We start from the raw sequence: 17772 nt of genomic DNA on the forward strand, positions 1-17772 counted from the left end.
TACATAGATTCTTGCGAATGGGACGAAAGTAACCGTGAATTGAATAGTAACAGAGATTCTCTTGTTGATGGATTACGATATACTGTGTCTGCGCGGGAGGGGTTTTATATTAAATCTGGTAGCATATTGAAATGACTATCGAGAGGTTGAAGTTTAATATTGTGGCATAAGATGTTTCTTCTTCCTTTTCTCCTCTCCCTCTCTCTCCCCCCTCCTTCAAGTCGCTGTCATGTTTCTCAGAGGAGGATTCCTAATCAATGGGTGATGGCATAGGGAATTGTATGACAATTCAATCCACGTCTAAGGTAGAGGTGTTGGTTGGGAGCTCTGATAGGAGATCCAAACCGTGTAAGGGGCTAAAAGGGGTTGTAGGTGGACTATGATAAATATTTAAAAGAAGAAAAGAAAAGGGAGGAAAGGAAGAAAAAATAAAAAGAAGATGGGGGGGTGGGAGTAAAAGAGGTGAGAAGGGGGGGGAGGGAGGGGTGACTAAGAAACTTGAGGGGGGGGAAGGGAACAAAAAGGGGGGGGGGGGGAGGGGGAGGAGGGGGGGGATAAGGGGGTTAGAGGAGTGCCTGTCTCCCCGGTCTCCGCCACTTGTGGTATAGGTTCGGTTTGGTGTTGTTTTAAGGTGGAGCAGGTCAGGCTTGTTCGATCTCCACTCTTGGAAAGTGAAATTGGGCTAATTTTGACGTGTGGCCCCCCATGCTCGTCCCTTGTTTAGGGGTGGGGGGTCCATGTCAGCTGGGGGAGAAGAATAAGTATAGGAGTGGTGAGGTTAAGAGGGCTGTGCAATACATATTGAAGGTGGTGGGTGGTGAGTTTGAATGGGTGGGTCCAGGTCAACAATTACGTCATCAGTGTTAGGTATCTGTCGGTTGACCGAAAGTGGGTCCAGCATGCCCACGTCTTAGAGAATCTATCTGGGGAGTCTCGTGAGATGGAAATAAGTTCTTCCATTTCTGCTATTTTATCAACTTGTGTGAGCCATTCTTGGATGGTCGGAGAATGAGGTGTACCCCAATGTCTAGGTATACACATTTTCGCTGCATTTAGAAGGGGTAAGATCAATGTTTTACGGTAGTACGACGTGGATAAATCTGAGTGATGAAACAGGCATTGTGTTGGCGTGTGGTCTAAGTTATAGGTTGAAATTGATTCCGTGAGTTCTCGGACTTGCGTCCAGAATGATTGAATAGCTGGGCATGACCACAGGATGTGTAACAGTGTGCCTGGTTCATCCCCACATCTCCAGCATTTGTTGGGGAATGAGGGGTTAATTTTATTCAAGATAGCTGGGGTTCGGTACCATCGTGTCAGGGTCTTATAGTTATTTTCCTGAATGGATACGTTCAGGGAGCCTTTATGGGCAATCGTGAATATGTGTTCCCATTGGTCTTCTTCTAGTTCTGTTTGTAATTCTCTTTCCCAGGATTTGCAGGCTTTCCCTTCTTTGGAGGAGGTTTCAGTAAATAGTATAGCGTATATACTGGAGATTAAATGTTGTTGGGGATTGGATTGAGAGCATAAGTGCTCAAAAGGAGTAAGTGTTCTGGATATAGAAGAGTCGCGGTTGGCTCCTTTTAAAAAATGTCGAATTTGAAAGTAAGTCCAGAGCGGTAGAGGGTCTCTGGTGGTGGCGGGTGTCAGTGTGAGGCGATCTAGAAAAGATCCGTCTCGGAAGAACTGGTGTGCCAGCATGTCGGGGGATTGCCATTGATTCGCTAGGAATTGGATGGACATGCCCGGAGGAAAGGCAGGGTTCTGTCTTATAGGAGTCAAAGGGCCCGGGGAGGATGAAATATGTAGTTTACGGCATGTTTCCCTGAAACAATCTAGGGTCGGTCCAATGAGAGGGTGTTCTTTGAGAATGGAGGGGATATGTGTCGATGCCAGCCAGGGTGCGGATTTTAGTGGAAAGGGGGACAGTGATCCCTCCAGTCTGACCCAGTCTTTGAGTTGGGTGTGTAATGACCAGTCCACAATACGGGTAAGGTGGCAGGCCCAGTAATATTTTTTCAGATCTGGAAGCCCAATGCCCCCCTTTGTCTTGGGTTTTGTCAGAAGATCATGTGCGATTCTCGGAGATTTTTGTTTCCATAGAAATTCAGTACAAAGCCTTCTATAAGCTAAGAAAAATGACGGGGGGAGTTTGATGGGGATAGTTTGTAGGATATATAGAATGCGGGGGAGAATATTCATTTTAATAATCGCTGCCCGCCCGAACCAGGAAAATTGGGGTTTGTTCCAATTTTTGAGATCAGCAGAGATCGTTCTGAGGATGGGAAGATAGTTTTGTGCAAAAAGGTCTGATAGGTTCGTTGTGAGGTAAATGCCAAGGTATTTAATTGCGTTTTGTCGCCATTGGAAAGGGAAGTTGGATTCACATTGCGCAACTGTTTCTTTTGGGATAGTGACATTTAGGGCGTGTGATTTGGTGAAGTTTATTTTAAAATTAGAGATGCGTTGGAAGAGGTGGAAATCTTTTAATAAGTTTGGAATAGAAATGTGGGGCTCGCTAAGGGAAAGGAGGATATCGTCGGCAAAGGCTGCTAACTTGTAAGTGCGGCCTGCTATGGGTATGCCTTTAATATCCTCATTTCTCCTGAGGCAGTTCAGGAAAGGTTCAAGGGTCAACACAAAGAGGATAGGGGAAAGTGGGCATCCTTGCCTCGTTCCGTTGGTTATGGAGAAGGCGCTTGACAGATGTCCGTTAATCCTAACTCTGGCCGTGGGTGTCGTGTATAGTGACATGATTGAGTTAAACATGCGATTATGGAGGCCTAAGTGTCGTAGCACTGCCCCCATGTAGTCCCATGCCAGTCTGTCAAACGCCTTCTCCGCATCCAATGATAGAAAGAAACCTTTATGTTTATTAGTTGTCATCCAGTGATGGAGATTTATGGCTTTAATGGTGTTATCCCTTGCCTCTCGACCCGGAATAAAACCGACTTGGTCTCCATCTATCAGTGATGGTAACAGGGGAAGCAGGCGGTTGGCTAGGATTTTTGCATACAATTTTATGTCGACATTTAGTAGGGAGATCGGCCTATAATTACTTACTAGGGTCGTGTCTTTTCCCTCCTTTGGTATAACTGTAATGTGGGCTTCAAGGAGTCTATGGAAGGGGAGTGTGGAGGAGGACAGGGAGTTGAAGGCTTTGAGAAAGGGGCCTGTGAGTGTCTCTATGAAGGTCTTAAAGTATACGGCTGTGAAGCCGTCTGGGCCCGGACTCTTTCCGGCTTTTAGCTGTTTGATTGCATTTTTGAGTTCAGCTTCTGAAATGGGGAGTTCTAATTGGTGAGCATCTTCTCTGTCAATCGGTTTAGGGCAATGTTCCTTTAGAAAGCTTTTAATGAGGGATCGTCTATCTTTGTTATTGGATGCATCGTCGGTAGTTGTGCTGAGATTGTACAGTGTGGAGTAGTACGCTTCGAATTGGGAGGCTATGTCTGGGGCTGTGACTTTCGCTCTACCTTGGGCGTCGTTGATCGTGTGGATATTGGAACGAGCTTTGTTTTTTTGAATGGCTCGGGCCAGATACTTTCCGCTTTTATTTCCAAATTCATAGAACAATTTCTGTTGTAGGATGAATTTACGTTTTGTTTTTTGTGACAGTTCTGTGAGTAGAAGTTCTCTCGTTTGTGTAAGTTCTCGATAAGTTTGTTGGGCCTGAGTCTGTTTGTGAGCTAGTTCTAGGGTTTTAATCTTCTGGATCAGGTTTAGGATACTGGCTTGGTGGGCTTTTTTCCGCGACGTTTTGAGGGCAATAAGCTTGCCCCTTAAGACGCATTTATGGGCCTCCCATTGTGTTAGTGGAGATGTGTCTTCGTTGTCATTTTCGATAAAGAAGTTGTGTATGGTTTGTCTAATGTCTGTGATATCTCCTTCTGAGGTCAAAAGTGTAGAGTCTAAGCGCCAGATTTTTGAAACATTCTGATGTTCAGGGAAGGTCAGTGTCATCGTGATGGGGTGGTGATCGGATAGGACCATTGGTTCAATTGTCGCCTGGGAAAGGAATGGAAGGTCTGGTTGGGAGAGGAAAAGATAGTCAATTCTGGAATATCTGTCGTGAGGGGCGGAGAAGAATGTATAGTCCCTGACATTGGGGTGGAGAGTGCGCCAGGTGTCATGTAAGAGCAGGTCGTTCAGTTGCAGTTTGATTTGGCGCAGAGTTCGGTATGGCAGTGATGTGGATCCCGAAGAGGTATCTAGAATTGGGTATAGGGCTACATTAAAGTCTCCTCCGAGTATTGTTAGACCGGCAGAGAAGCCTGATAAAAGTTGGGAGATCTGTCTAAAGAAGCTGGATTGTGCAGAGTTGGGGCTGTAAATATTAGCTAGAGTTACAGGACGGCCCTGTATCTTGCCTTTTAAAACGATATATCTGCCTTCCTTGTCAATAAGTGAGTCATTGAGTTCCCATGTTAAGTTTTTGGAGATCAGGATTGAAACTCCCTTAGTCTTTGCTTGTGGGTTGGTAGAATGGTAGGAGTGAGGGAACCAGTGGTTTGTAAGCTTAGGAACCTTGTCTGCACGAAAATGGGTTTCCTGGAGGAAAACTATGTTGGATTTTAGTTTGTGCATCATAGACAGAACTTGGCTGCGTTTTTCTGGAATGTTGAGCCCTTTTACATTTAGGGATGTCACTTTTAGTGTGTCGTGTTTGGTGGTAGGTGGTGTGTGCGACATGCTTTAAAAGGATGTGCTCTAATGTCGGTTTAGTCAGTCTACCTCTTCGGGTATGTTAGGGGTGGATCGTGGGAGTATAGATGGAACAGGAGGAGTTGCGGAGGCGAAGTGGAGGAGACGGAGACCGGGGAGGCAGTCAAGGGGTGTGCGGGAAATGAAAATGGACTTAGAAAGTTTGAGGGGGAAAGGGGGCTGTAAGGGTAGAGGAAGGGGAGGGGAGAGGGGGAACGGGAGAAGAAGGGAAGAGATGGGGTAGAGAGAAGAGAAAAAAAAAAAAAAAAAAAAAAAAAAAGGGGGGGGGGGGGGGGAGGGAGAGGAAGGAGAAAGGTTAGAAAAAGATCAAGAAGGATATGTGGGATTTGGGTGTACCGGAGGTAAAGAAGGGTTCAGAGACCCTTCTTATGGGATAATGTGTTATCCGGTGTAAGTCAACGGGAAAGATAGGTTCCCGTTGTGTGGGGAGGTGGAAGGAGCCGGTGGTGACGGGTTAGAGATAGAGTGTAGTCCTCTGGTCCTCAGAGGGGTGTGGGAGGTTAAGATAGAGGAGTGAGCCTGTAGGTTACAGTATTAGTCTTGGGGATTATAGATCAAATGAGATGGGGGGGGGTCATAGATTTAAATTATCGTCATTGCCTAAGATAAAGTGTCGTGTGAGGTCTTTTAGGGCAGGTAAGTGAGACCGCCTGAGTAGGGGAAGTCGGCCCTAGCTATTGCGGGGAAGTTGGAGCGGACGTCTAGTTATGAGTCGTTTAGATAATTCGAGAGACAAGTAAGGGGTCATCTGTACCATCAATCTTATAACATTAACCAGATTGTATATTTAGTAAACAATTCTAGCGTTGTTTATGCTTGCCTTATTCTCCGGGAAGGCCTCCAGCCTGTGCGATCGAGTCCCACACTGTATAAGAACAGATAATCTGAGATTTCACCATAAAGGTGGTCTGGCCCGATTTACTCATGTGTCTATACATCAGGATGCGGAAGTATCGAGACCCATGACCAGGCGGAGTGTGGGGTCTTTCACACATGCCGGAGGTCCCCCTCGGGTTCTTTTGCTTGGTTGCCAAGAGACAAACATGTCATGTTGCGTTGAACTATTAATAACGAAACGAGAGTATTAAAACAGGTAAAAAAGTAGAATGAGAAATCATAACAAGTTACGTGCCCTGGTCTTAGGCTTGCCCTATGTTGGATCAACCATACATTTGGTGAGGTGTCTGTCAAGATTCACCATAAACCTTAGGACATTGTGTTGCAAACATTCAGATAAAGACAATAACAGTAATGAAACTAGTATCTCCTAGCTGGAACATTAGCTTCCTATGGGTTTCAACTTAGCTGAAGATAACTTAATAACTCTTTCCGGCCATATATCAACCGGATGAGCGGCTCCACACAGAGTAGTGTTGTTATTATGGGCATTGGGGAATGCCGGTTATATCTTAATCATCATCTTAGGGGATGCCTAGGTTTAGATACCCGTTAATCATTTGGGTGATCTCCTGGTTAGGTGGGGGGGGGGGGGGGGGTACCCGAGCATATGAGATTCAGCTCTTAATGTTGGGGGTATAAGAGTAAGGGTAGGATATGTGGAGCTTGGGCGGAATTAATGGTGTTGATGAGGTTCTGTGTGGAACCGCCCCTCTAGGGAGGAATCAACATTACTGACAGACAACATCAACATCAAGCAAGTGTCAGCCTCGGTTCATTTTTCAGCAAGGGTGTCATTTAAGATAGGGGGGGGGGGGGTTCTAGCCTGGGAATGTGACATATGTCTGTCACCTTAGGGAATGGTATTCGCCTGGGGAGGTTCAAAGCGACCCATTTGGGGGATGGGTTATGGGGGTGACATATTGGCGAGGTGGAGATAGAATAAGGAAAGGAGCTATTGTAATTTGGGGGGTTATATAACTGTCACAAACAGAAGTTAACTTCGTGCAGGTTTCTGTTATACTTGCGTGTCCAATGTTCCATTGCTTGAAGACTGTGTTAAATTAGCTAGGTGAGGATACTGGTACTAAGGAGGGGGGTAGAGGGGTGGGGGATGTTTTCGCAGGTAGGGCCAGTCTGTGGGGCTGAACAAAAAGCGTCCATTTTGGGCTAGATGCGGGGGAGGTGAGGGATTGTGGTGGTTCTTTGAGTCTAGTCTTCTTGCTTCTGGGTTGTAGGGGGATCAATTGTGGGAAATCGGATGGTTATACTGTGGAGTGACGTCTGTCTTGCGCAGGCCTTCATAGTGTAGGGGGTAAAATGAGTTCAGGCGATCAATCGAAGATAGGGGTGGGTCAACCCATTAGTCGGCACCGTCGTGGCGAGGTCTTCTGTGGGCAGGAGACGCTGTGGGGCTGTTGTCTGTTGGGTTCCTGGGTCCTGTGGAAGTGTTGGTCCTGGGAGAGTTGGCTCTGCGTCTTCTTATGTGGAACTCGTCACGAACAGGGATGGCATCCATGGAGCTGGACCTTCTGAGTTGTGGAGGTCTGAGAGAGCGGTACCAGTCGGGCAGTTCAATGCAAGGTATGTTCAGAGTCTCACAGAATGAAGTGAGATCTTCAGGCACTCTCAGGTTAGCCGTTCTCCCTTGTGTTGACGCTGAAAGGCAGAAAGGGAACTTCCAGCGGTATTGAATTCCGTTCGTGCGTAGTATATCAAGGAGAGGGCGTAAGTCTCTTCTATTTTGTAGGGTGATAGGTGATAAATCTTGAAAGATTTTTATTTCTGAGCCTTGGCATGAAAGATTGCGGCGGTCTCTGGCCCTACGAAGGATTTCTTCTTTCAGCTTAAAGTTAACTAGGCAGCATACCACATCTCTGGGAGGGTCAGTGTCTCTACCCCGTGGCCTGAGAGCCCTGTGTAAGCGTTCACAATCAATAGGGGTCTCGGGGGGTCTGCCTAGGAGATCGTTGAAGATAGCTACGGTTGCCTGGGTAAGTTGTGTGTGATCGATCGATTCTGGCATGCCTCTTACCCGTAAGTTGTGTCGTCTGCCGCGATTGTCCAGGTCTTCCATGTATCTGTGCAGGTCTCTGAGCTGGACGGAATGTGCCTGGGATGAAGCCTGGAGCCTGTGGATGGAGTTCTCGTTTTGAGCTGTTGCTTCTTCCACGGTGTCCATGCGGACCGTCATGGAGTGGATGTCTCTCCTCAGGTCTGAGATGACCGATGCAAAGGTGGCTTTGATGTCCTCTGCCACTATTCTCAGGTCCCCCATGTTCAGGGGGTGTGCTGTGTCCCCATGCTGAGCGGGCGATTGAGTCCTGTGCCTGCCAGAGGGGCTGAGGCTGGAGGAGCGCGCTGTGGCCGAGTAGGCCTGAGATGAAGCCGGGGCCTCGCGTGTCTGCGTCCGGAAGATCTCCGGAATGCTGCGGCCTGCCTGTGAGTCGGGTCTCCGCGGGGATCGGGAACGGGATGGGGACGGGTTCCCCTTAGATTTCCCCATGTTTTGGTTAACGGATGGCTCTTTGAGGCTGCTGTGAAACCCCCTGAGGACCGGAGCTCAGGGATTAGGCGTCCATTAAAGTCCGGCGCCAAGCCACGCCCCCCACTTTTTATGACAATAACTTGCATATTAGCCTTTAAAATTAGCACTTTTGATTTCTCCCATAGACTTTTAAAGGGTGTTCCGCGGCATTCGAATTTGCCGCGAACACCCCAAATTGTTCGCTGTTCGGTGAACTTGCGAACAGCCAATGTTCGAGTCGAACATGAGTTCGACTCGAACTCGAAGCTCATCCCTAGTCTTTAATGACCTCCTGGACTTCATCTATTGTGAAGGGAGCTTCTAGTAAATTTTTTTGTGAGGGAGTTAGAGTTGGGATAGGGAGTTCATCTAGATATTTAAAAATTGAATCTTTATCTGAATGAGGAGAAGAGCTATAAAGTTTGGAGTAGAAATTTTGGAATGCGTCTAAGATTTTGACTGGATTAGCTGTGGGGGGTTGACCTGCTATTTTAATCTTGGGTGTTGTATGAATTTTGATTCGGGGGGAGAGTTTTGCCGCTAGTAATGACCCTATCTTATTTGAATGTAAATAAAATGTATTACTACTCCATCTTATCGCTTTTTCAGCTTGCGCAGTGAGGGCTACGTTGAGATCCAGTCTAGCTTTATCTAATAGGGAGATAGAGACCAATGATGGATCTCGTTTGTGGCAAGCTCTGAGGGTAGTAAATTCAGTTTCTAAACGCTCTATTTCAGCTTTTTGTTCTCTTTTGGTTTGGGTAGAGATTTGAATAATTTTACCTCGAATGAAGGCCTTATGGGCAGCCCAGAGAGTTTCAGATGAAATGTCCCCCGTGTCATTAAGAGAGAAATAATCGTTAAGTGCTTTATCAATTATCTCTACATTATGTGGGTTAGATAGAATTGACTTTAATTTTCAATTACCTCGCTTTCTACTTAGCATACTAGAACATATAGTTATAACAACCACTGAATGGTCAGATAAGGCTGTGTCTTTAATTTGGGCCCTTGGAATTGATGATATTAGGTATGTGGGGGTCAAAATATGGTCTATTCTAGCATAAACATTGTGAGGGTGTGAATAATGTGTAAAATCACGTTTAGTGGGGTTTAGTTCCCTCCAGGCATCAGATAATCCATGAGTAGAAATTATTCTTGCAATTTTATGACTTTCTTTGGTTGGGCGAGATAGTTGATCCTTTAGGGGTTTAGATTTATCTACAGTCTGGTCGAATGCTACATTTGAATCTCCCCCAAAAATGACTGTGCCCGCTAGCATAGGGTTTAATGTGTCCATCATAGTCTTAAAAAAGACAGCCTGTCCTCTATTGGGAGCATAATAAGATACTATAGTGTATAGGTGTCCTTCTATTGTACCCTGTACTAATAGGATTCTCCCTTCAGGATCAGTATACTCTATATTCTTTTCAAATTTACACGATTTTGAAAAAATGATAGCTACCCCTTTAGTTTTATTTTCAGTGCTAGATAGGTGAAATTGGGGAAAATGTGGGTGTAAAAATTTGGGACTATATTGCATAGGAAAATGCGTCTCTTGAAGTAGGAGAATATCTATGTTTAGGGATTTATGGTAATCCAGAATTTTTCTTCTTTTAATTGGGGAGTTAAGGCCTTGAACATTGTGAGTAGCTATTTTGAGTAAGGTCTGTTTGTTGTCAGCCATGAAAGTCAATTAGAGTGTACTCCTGAGTTAAATCCTCACTCACCCTAGGAAGTCTGCTGACCAAAAGTATAATAATGACCTCATTTACTGAATACGAATGGAAGATTATATGCGTTGTTAATCTGAGAACGTGGATTTCTGTAACGTAAAGACAGGTTAGACACGTACCAATTAAAGGGGAAAGAGAATAGGGAGAGAAAAGAAGAAAAAGGAAAAGAGAAAAAGGAAAGTCTCCTATCATACAGAATCAGGGTTCGGGAGAGGAGACACCCCCCGAAGCCTGGAAGAAAAAACAAAAAAGGTCTGACCCAAAGGGTACAGACAACCTAGTCCCCAGAGACCTACTGGTTTCTAAGGAATAGGTGAAAGCGCATGTGGACCAGCTCCACACAGGGCGCCCGCAGCAGAGAAAAAATTATTAATAAAAATAGCACTATAAGATTGACCTTTACAACTATGCATTGTCACAGTCCTCTAAAAAGTAAGATTTTTCATGAAGACCTTGACATCAATGACTGATATATGTTGATAAAGCCTATAAGCATATAGATGGAACCTATAGGCAAAGAGGGAAAAAAAAAAAAAAAACAGAAAAAATCTGTAGCATTGTGAATATCTATAAAACCGGCTAGGGGACTAGAATAGCAAATGAGGGTAAAAGCCCCTAGGAGGTGTCACTGAAAAGTCTGTGAGCATCTATATCCGTTTAAGAGACAAGTAACAAGAATGGTGTAGGAGTCATTATTCAGGAGGGTCCGTCGTCCTTGCTTTTCTTCGCTCTTCCTTTGTTCCAAAGTGGGCCTTGTGATCTCGATGGGTTGGGTCTTTTGGTCGGGCTGGGACAGGTAGTTGCGGTATCCATTTTAGATTCTTGCGAGATGAGTTTGAGTTGTAGTAGCAATCTCTCCCCTTCCTGGAAGCTGGAAAAGGAGTAGGATCTCCCTTTGTCAGTAAACTTGACTGCTAGTGGAAAGGCCCATCTGTATTTTATCTCATTCTGAGTGAGGACCAGTAAAAGAGGCTTCAATGCCCTCCTTCTTTGCAGCATGGAGGGGGATAGATCAGCAAAAAGTTGAATTGGGTGGCCATGACAGAGTATTTGCGGGGCAGATCTGGCTTGTTTCATGACCTCTTCTTTTACGCTATAAAAATGGGGCTTGGTGATAATGTCTCTGGGTTTTCCATCCTTTCTAGGAGGTCCTAGGGCTCTGTGGGCTCTATCCAGTTCTAGACGGTGCTGGGGGATATTAGGAAGTATGGTTCTGATCATTTCCTGGACTGCTGATGGTATGTCCAAAACAGATTCAGGAAGCCCTCTGATCCTAACATTATACGTGCGAGATCTGTTTTCAAGTTCATCGATTCTGGAAATGGCAAAATCTAATTGTTCTTGGACAGTATATAATTGTTTCGCATTTTGGTTCGATGCAGTCACTGTTTCCTCCAATTTGTGCTCTATAGCATCAATTCTTGTTCCAATATTTTGAAAGTCAGCTTTCAGGTCTCCAGTAATTTTAGCCACTGTGTTTGCAAGTCCTCTGAAAACCTTTGAAATAGGTCCGTCAAAATAAATTCCTGCTCCCCTGAAAGAGCCTCTGAGGGGGCTGAGGTAATCTGAGAGGGAAAACTTAGTCCAGAGGAGATTAGGGAATAGTCAGGTATTGAGTGGCCAGTAAGGGGTTCAGAATATGACAATTTAGGTTTAAATACCTGAGGAGTGCCTGTCTGAAGCCCTGAGGTAGATTTCAGTGTCCCAGGGGTGAAAACTGGCGTTTTTTCTGTGAGGCAGAATGCTCTGGGTTCTGTATTCTGCATATCGGCGGCCATTTTGGATTTTTTCCCCTCACAATTTAAAGAGTTAAATTATGGTCCGGAGTCCCTTCTAACGAAAATAAAAATATAGGAGGGTGTTCCTCTTTAAGTAATTAGTCTGTCTGTGTAGTTTCCAGTCTGTGTGACTGTCGGTTTGTCCGCTACGGACGCCGCTGCATTAAGCTGGTACGGAGCTCTCGGCTCAGGCAGCCATCCACGGAGCTCCGTGCATGCGCTCCCCAGTTTACTTTCTATGGCCGCCATCCTTTAAGCCAGATTAGCAGAGTCGAATTTAATGTTTCTAGTGATTTGTGCGGCTGTGTTGGCCAGTCCTCTCTCCAGGAGGGCAGAAAATTTTGAGGAAAATGTTCTCCTGCTGGGAGTATAGGTCCTGGCGAGGCAGGCTGGTGGAGGGCTAGCATGTTGGAATGGTGGAGTAGGCCCAGCTGGGAACAGGGCATATTCATCCATTGTGCGGCCAAGAAGGGATTCTGTGGAGGCCTGGGCGTATGGTGGGGTTCGCTGGGTCACCTGGGAGCATGTAACGATCGCTGGTGCTATTACGTGCCTCTGCTCCAGCTTCCTTTCCCCAGAGGCCACGTATTGCTGTGTGGAGGCGACGGTGGCGGCCATCTTGGTACACCCGTCCCGGCCTAGTTTTCCAAAATTCGGCCTAAGGTCTCATCTGGCGGCCGGGCTGACCATCCAGGGGGGCTCCCGGAGGGTTATTGGTGGCGGATGGGGCAAAGGCAGCCGAAATCAGGCGGCGCTGCGCCTGCTGTGAGGCTCGTGGGGCAGGGGTGATACAGAGCTCCCGGATTAAGCAGCCATTACGGAGCTCCCGCATATGTGCACTCCCATCCATGAGCTTTAAATGTACATGTACATACAGTATGTATCACTTTCCACATCTCTGTGGCATTAGTATATATATTGACAGTCCAGTAAGTGAACTTGAGGCTTTAGCAAACCAGGCCCTAAAAGTTATATAATATACAAAGTGCAATTATTATGGAATAATAAGTTTGTTTTTCTATTATTAAATACCACATTACTTGGTGTGTTAGGACTATCAAGTAACGCATTACCTGATGAGTATTTAAATTTAAATATATCTATTTTTCTCTAACAACACATTTCAAAAGTAAATTAGACTTTTTTGGTGAACTGTAGAATTGCAAAATCCCGTGAAGTTGACAGTTAAAGCGGTTGTAAATGCACAAGGTTTTTTACCTTCATGCATTCTATGCATGAAGGTAAAAAACCTTCTGTGTTCAGAAGCCCACCAACCCTCCATAATACTTACCTGAGCCACCTCCCGATCCAGTGATGTCCAGGACAGCCTTGCCTCTCCAGGGACTCACACTCCTGGTTGTTTTTTGGCAGCAGCAAAAGCCATTGGCTCCTGCTGCTGTCAGTCACAGCCAGTGAGCCAATCAGGAGACAGAGGGGGCAGAGCCGAGCCACAGCTCCATGTCTGAATAAACACGCAGAGCATCTGCTCTGCTTGGGTGCCCCCATAGCAAGCTACTTGCTGTGGGGGCACTGGGCAGGAGGAGGGAGGGGCCAGAAGTGCTGATGTGGGACCCGAGAAGAGGAGGATCTGGGCTGCTCTGTGCAAAATAACTGCACAAAGCAGGTAAGAATTACATTTTTTTTTTTTTTTAGTAAAAACAAGACTTTAGAATTATTTTAAGTTTATTTTGGGCCTAAATTGACCTTATAAACTGTAATTGCATGAACAATAATACTTAAAGTGGTAGTAAACCCGAAAGCAAATATTTAATATTTTGCAGTGTACAAATTCTTAGATGTGCTGGTTGCCTTTGTTTTTTTTTTTGTTTTTTTTTAAGGTTTCTTTCTTTTATTTTTACCTGGTGATCTGGCCAAAAAAATGTTGTTTTTCAACAGAACAAGCTCTACTGCAAATGTATCATTTAAGAGTGTTGAAATAAAAAACATTTACCTTTGTCAGGGGTGCTAACAATGATTAATTTGTTTTTGTTTATGTAAAACCTTTATCCCAAAGAGAAAAAAAAATGTTGCTGTAACTACATGTGTAACTGCAGTATGAGCTGGAGTTTGGTTTCAGTTTGTTAGTGTATCCAAATCTGCTTGCACGTCCAACACTCCCCTCCCTCTAAATTAACAATGCTGCTGTCTGCTGTGCTAATGTGCTTCTTCTATCAGAGTGCGGGCACGCTAATACAGGAGGTGACTTATTGGCCAAATCACCAGAATAAAACAGACATAAAAAAAGCCTAAAAAAGGAACCTATAGCAGCCACCACATCAAATGATTGGTAAGCTGCAATATAATACATTTTTGGTTCTGGGTTTATTGTGCTTTAAACTGCTATATGCATTAAGTGTATGTGAATCTTCCCAGCTATTTGACTTTATTCATTTCATTATAGGTATGGATAAACACTATTAGTCATTTGTGCTTAATTGATTACAGCAATTACAAATGGCCTTTACTGATGCTCAGCTAATAGACTCCTATTACATATGTATGTCTGGTCCTTGATAACCTACTGAGATTCTCAGTATTCTTTACTGGCTTCTAATGATCATTTGAACTAACATTTACAACAATAACTATATAGCATGACTGTCATTTAAATAACAACCTGTATCCTCACTGAGCTAAGCTTTGCAGTGTTTTCCAAAAGCATCCACATCTAACCATATTCACTCATATTTAAATTTTTGTTTTATTTTATGGATGTGAATAAGCATGTGTAAGGCAAGCAGGCTGAGCCACTGCAGAATTCACTTTTGCTTTTAAATGCATGCAATATTGCTCAGTAGTTTAAAATCAGTGGGGTTTTTGAACTGTTCATTTAACCTCTGACCTAAAGAGCAGAAAGCTACTTAAATCCCTAAAGGAGACAGACCTCTTTACACCACTCTGTGTCTGCTTACTACAGGTCATTTTGCAACTATGACACAATGAAAGTTGATTTTGTATAACTGACACTCACAGGCTTTGTTGAAACATGGCAGTTTACCTCATTAGGGAATAGTTGCATGTTCAAATGTCCTTTTGATTATAATTGATTTTAATGTCATATTTGTTATTAAAGTCAAAAGATCTAAAATGTGAAAGGCCCAGACTATTACTTCCTCTACCATAACAACATACTAAAAATTGTCCAAACGTTGCCAGTTAATTTTTGCCAAGTAAAAAAAGATACTGTGTAACTATCAGCAGTAGATGTCCATTCTAATTCTCTATAGGGGTGCCAACTATTGTTCCAGAAGAAAATTATTTATTATTTTTGGGATGTAGATGGGATGTAAAATAAAAAAAATTCCAGCAATGAGACCTTGGGAAGTCTCAGTTAGCCAGATAAATGTATGAGAAGTGACAGATGCCATGAAACAGTCAGTGATTCAGGTCATGATAGGAAGATTTCTCCTTAATGCCAGTTTTAAATAATGTTTCAAAACAGTATCTACCAAACTGCAGTGCTTTATGATTCACTGAAATCTCCCCCTGGCAATAGGAGCACATCAGCTGGATGGCTATGTTTCAATTATGACTTCTTGGCATTTATAATAGCCAACAGTGGTTTATTACAGTACAAAGGTTATTTACACAACTAGATCAAATTATAATATTCAGAGATTCATTTTTAAGATAGATAGATACTCGGGCCCAGTGAAACTGATTACTTTAAGCAAATATGATATGAAAGTAAACAGAGCTCCTTTTAGATGTTTGAATAAAATGCAAGTTTGAGTTTTCCAATAGCTAATTTTCCATGTTTTTTTCTTATTATCTTTAATATTTCAGTTAATACATCATACATCAGAGTATATCAACAACCTACTAGGTAAATCTAAGGACAAAAGTCAGTCTTCCTTAAACACCAGGGTTTGAATCCAATCTCTCAAAGTGTAACCCACCCACCCCGTTGCCCCTACCCTATCCCCCCTTCCCATCATCATTCTCAATACCGCCTCCTATATTTCAGATATTTCCTTTTCTATTGCTAAACAATAACCATTTTGAACAGAGTTCAGTTTGTTTAGTGCTTATGCAATCAGATATTTCTCACATAGCCAGTCATTTTAATATCTGCTATTGTCTGTACGTCATTTTCCTTCTCATGTACAATGCTATGTGTGTCCTAAAATTCTTCTGTTATGTAACACACCCCTCTGTGTACCCTCTCTATAAAGCCTGTCACTTTCAGTATTGGTTTACCCATCATAGCATGAGCCAACAAAATGAACATTTAAGGCTACTGCAAGTGCCAGCTGAAGCCAGTGAGCCATCCACTGGCATACTGATCAATATTTTATAACATGAAAACATTCAGAGATCATGTTTATGTGTATTAGAGTTAAAACAAATTATATTCCTATGCTTACATGGAAAATATGTTGATTATTCAGCTTCCAGTATTTTATGTCACTTGCTAAAATAACTACTAAACACACACACACACACAAATAGTTACAAAATAACAATAATAAAAACAATATTGTTGCAGAGATTAATATGCTTATTAACCTCTGCAACAATATTGTTTTTATTATTGTTATTCTGTAACTATTTTGTGTGTGTGTGTGTGTGTTTAATAGTTATTTTAGCAAGTGACATAAAATACTGGAAGCTGAATAAACAACATATTTTCCATGTAAGCATAGGAGTATCATTTGTTTTAACTCTAATACACATAAAAATCAACTGCTGTTGATTATTGATACAATTTATACAAATTATATATTTTTTGGATTGTATTTTATAACATGAGGACGAGTTTATACAATATGAATTCCTACTGCAGAGGCTTTAAGTTGGCAAAGAATATGAAGTGCATATAAAACATGAACTCAAATTAGTGTTTGCCAATTTAACATGATTAATTAACTATACGCTATATTCAATTTTTATTAAAAGATATAACTTTAAAATGAAGTTTAGATTCTTGAGAAAATTATTATTTTGAATTAGGTCAAATGAATTATAACAATACAGGAATAATACCCCTCATCACTATGTAATTATACATTTTAGGTTTAAATTAAAAAAAAAAAAACTTTTTAAGCTAATAATTGTTGAGCTCATTTGGGTTAATTAGCCCAACAAAAAGATTTACTTTGAACGGTTTGGATTGATTTTAATGGAGGGTTAATTCATTAATATCCCTCCGTGTCATTTAGCTAAATAAGATCATTTGCTTCTGTATGGCAAGAACTTAATTTAAACATTGCGTTTTGTTAATCAACTCTGTTCTTAAAAATTCTAAAAATCAAAGCAAACTACAAGAAGATGAACGAGGACACATAAAAGGGGAGAAATCAGTGCTTATTAAATGCTATAAAGTCCGTTATCTTTCTATTCAGCCCTAGGGACTGCCATCATTTAGCAGATGTCACGGCAGCAATGCAGTACATCTGTGAAAAGTGTAACGAAGCATTAAAAAAATCCCACCGTTAATAAAACGTAAACGATCATTTTATTGCACGTATAAAACTTTTGTCTCCACAGGGCACTAAGAGAAAGTAATCAAAGGCTACTAGAACTGAGAAACGAGTTGATCTTAAACAGGGGAGAAGTGTCCAGCAATGACAGATGATGTCCAGCAATGACAGATGATGACACCCAGTTCAAGGGCTATCAGCAGAGAATAGTAGGGGCACCCCTTCTTCTCTGTGAATTGGGGGACATGGAAAGGAGCAGTGGATGGCTGTGACCCTCTTCTGATCCCGTGTATAGACAGGCACATTCAAATCGTTTTTTTCCACTTGAAAGGACAAGGAAAATGAGCCTGCCACAATGGAAACAAAAGTTGGCCAACAAAAGTCTCAGCGTTGTCAGGAGCAAAACGAAAAAAAAAAAAAAAAAAAAAAAAAAAAAAGGAAGCATGTTGGACTGAGCAGCCCCATCCCCAGAAGATCCCTCTCTTACCTTCCTCCTCATAGGAGCCCGACTCTCTCCTCTGCCCTGGATCTCCTGTAATTATTAACTGTCTGCTTAAGCTGGATGGAAGCTGAGCAGGTCATTATTGGCACATAGCAGGGCATCAATGAGCCATGACGTTACTTTAACATGCACCCTTTCGCTCCCACGGCTGTAGCGCCTCCCACGGGCCAATCAGAAGGCAGGA

At 43.0% G+C, this 17772-nt stretch overlaps 1 long non-coding RNA gene across 6 annotated transcripts in view; it reads right to left on the reverse strand.

Annotated features, from left to right (window-relative positions):
• The window catches only part of LOC141112324 (uncharacterized), a 485334-nt gene extending 467562 nt beyond the window's left edge, over window positions 1-17772 (reverse strand). For 2 of the 6 annotated variants that reach the window (XR_012236572.1, XR_012236574.1), the window contains exon 1: window positions 17574-17767. This is a non-coding gene — a long non-coding RNA (uncharacterized lncRNA). Of the gene's footprint in view, window positions 1-17573 lie in introns of all 6 variants that reach the window. The other 4 variants (XR_012236571.1, XR_012236573.1, XR_012236569.1 and 1 more) reach the window with 4 other exon arrangements.

This window comes from Aquarana catesbeiana, linkage group LG11, assembly GCF_042186555.1.
Source record: "Aquarana catesbeiana isolate 2022-GZ linkage group LG11, ASM4218655v1, whole genome shotgun sequence".
Taxonomy (NCBI): domain Eukaryota; kingdom Metazoa; phylum Chordata; class Amphibia; order Anura; family Ranidae; genus Aquarana; species Aquarana catesbeiana.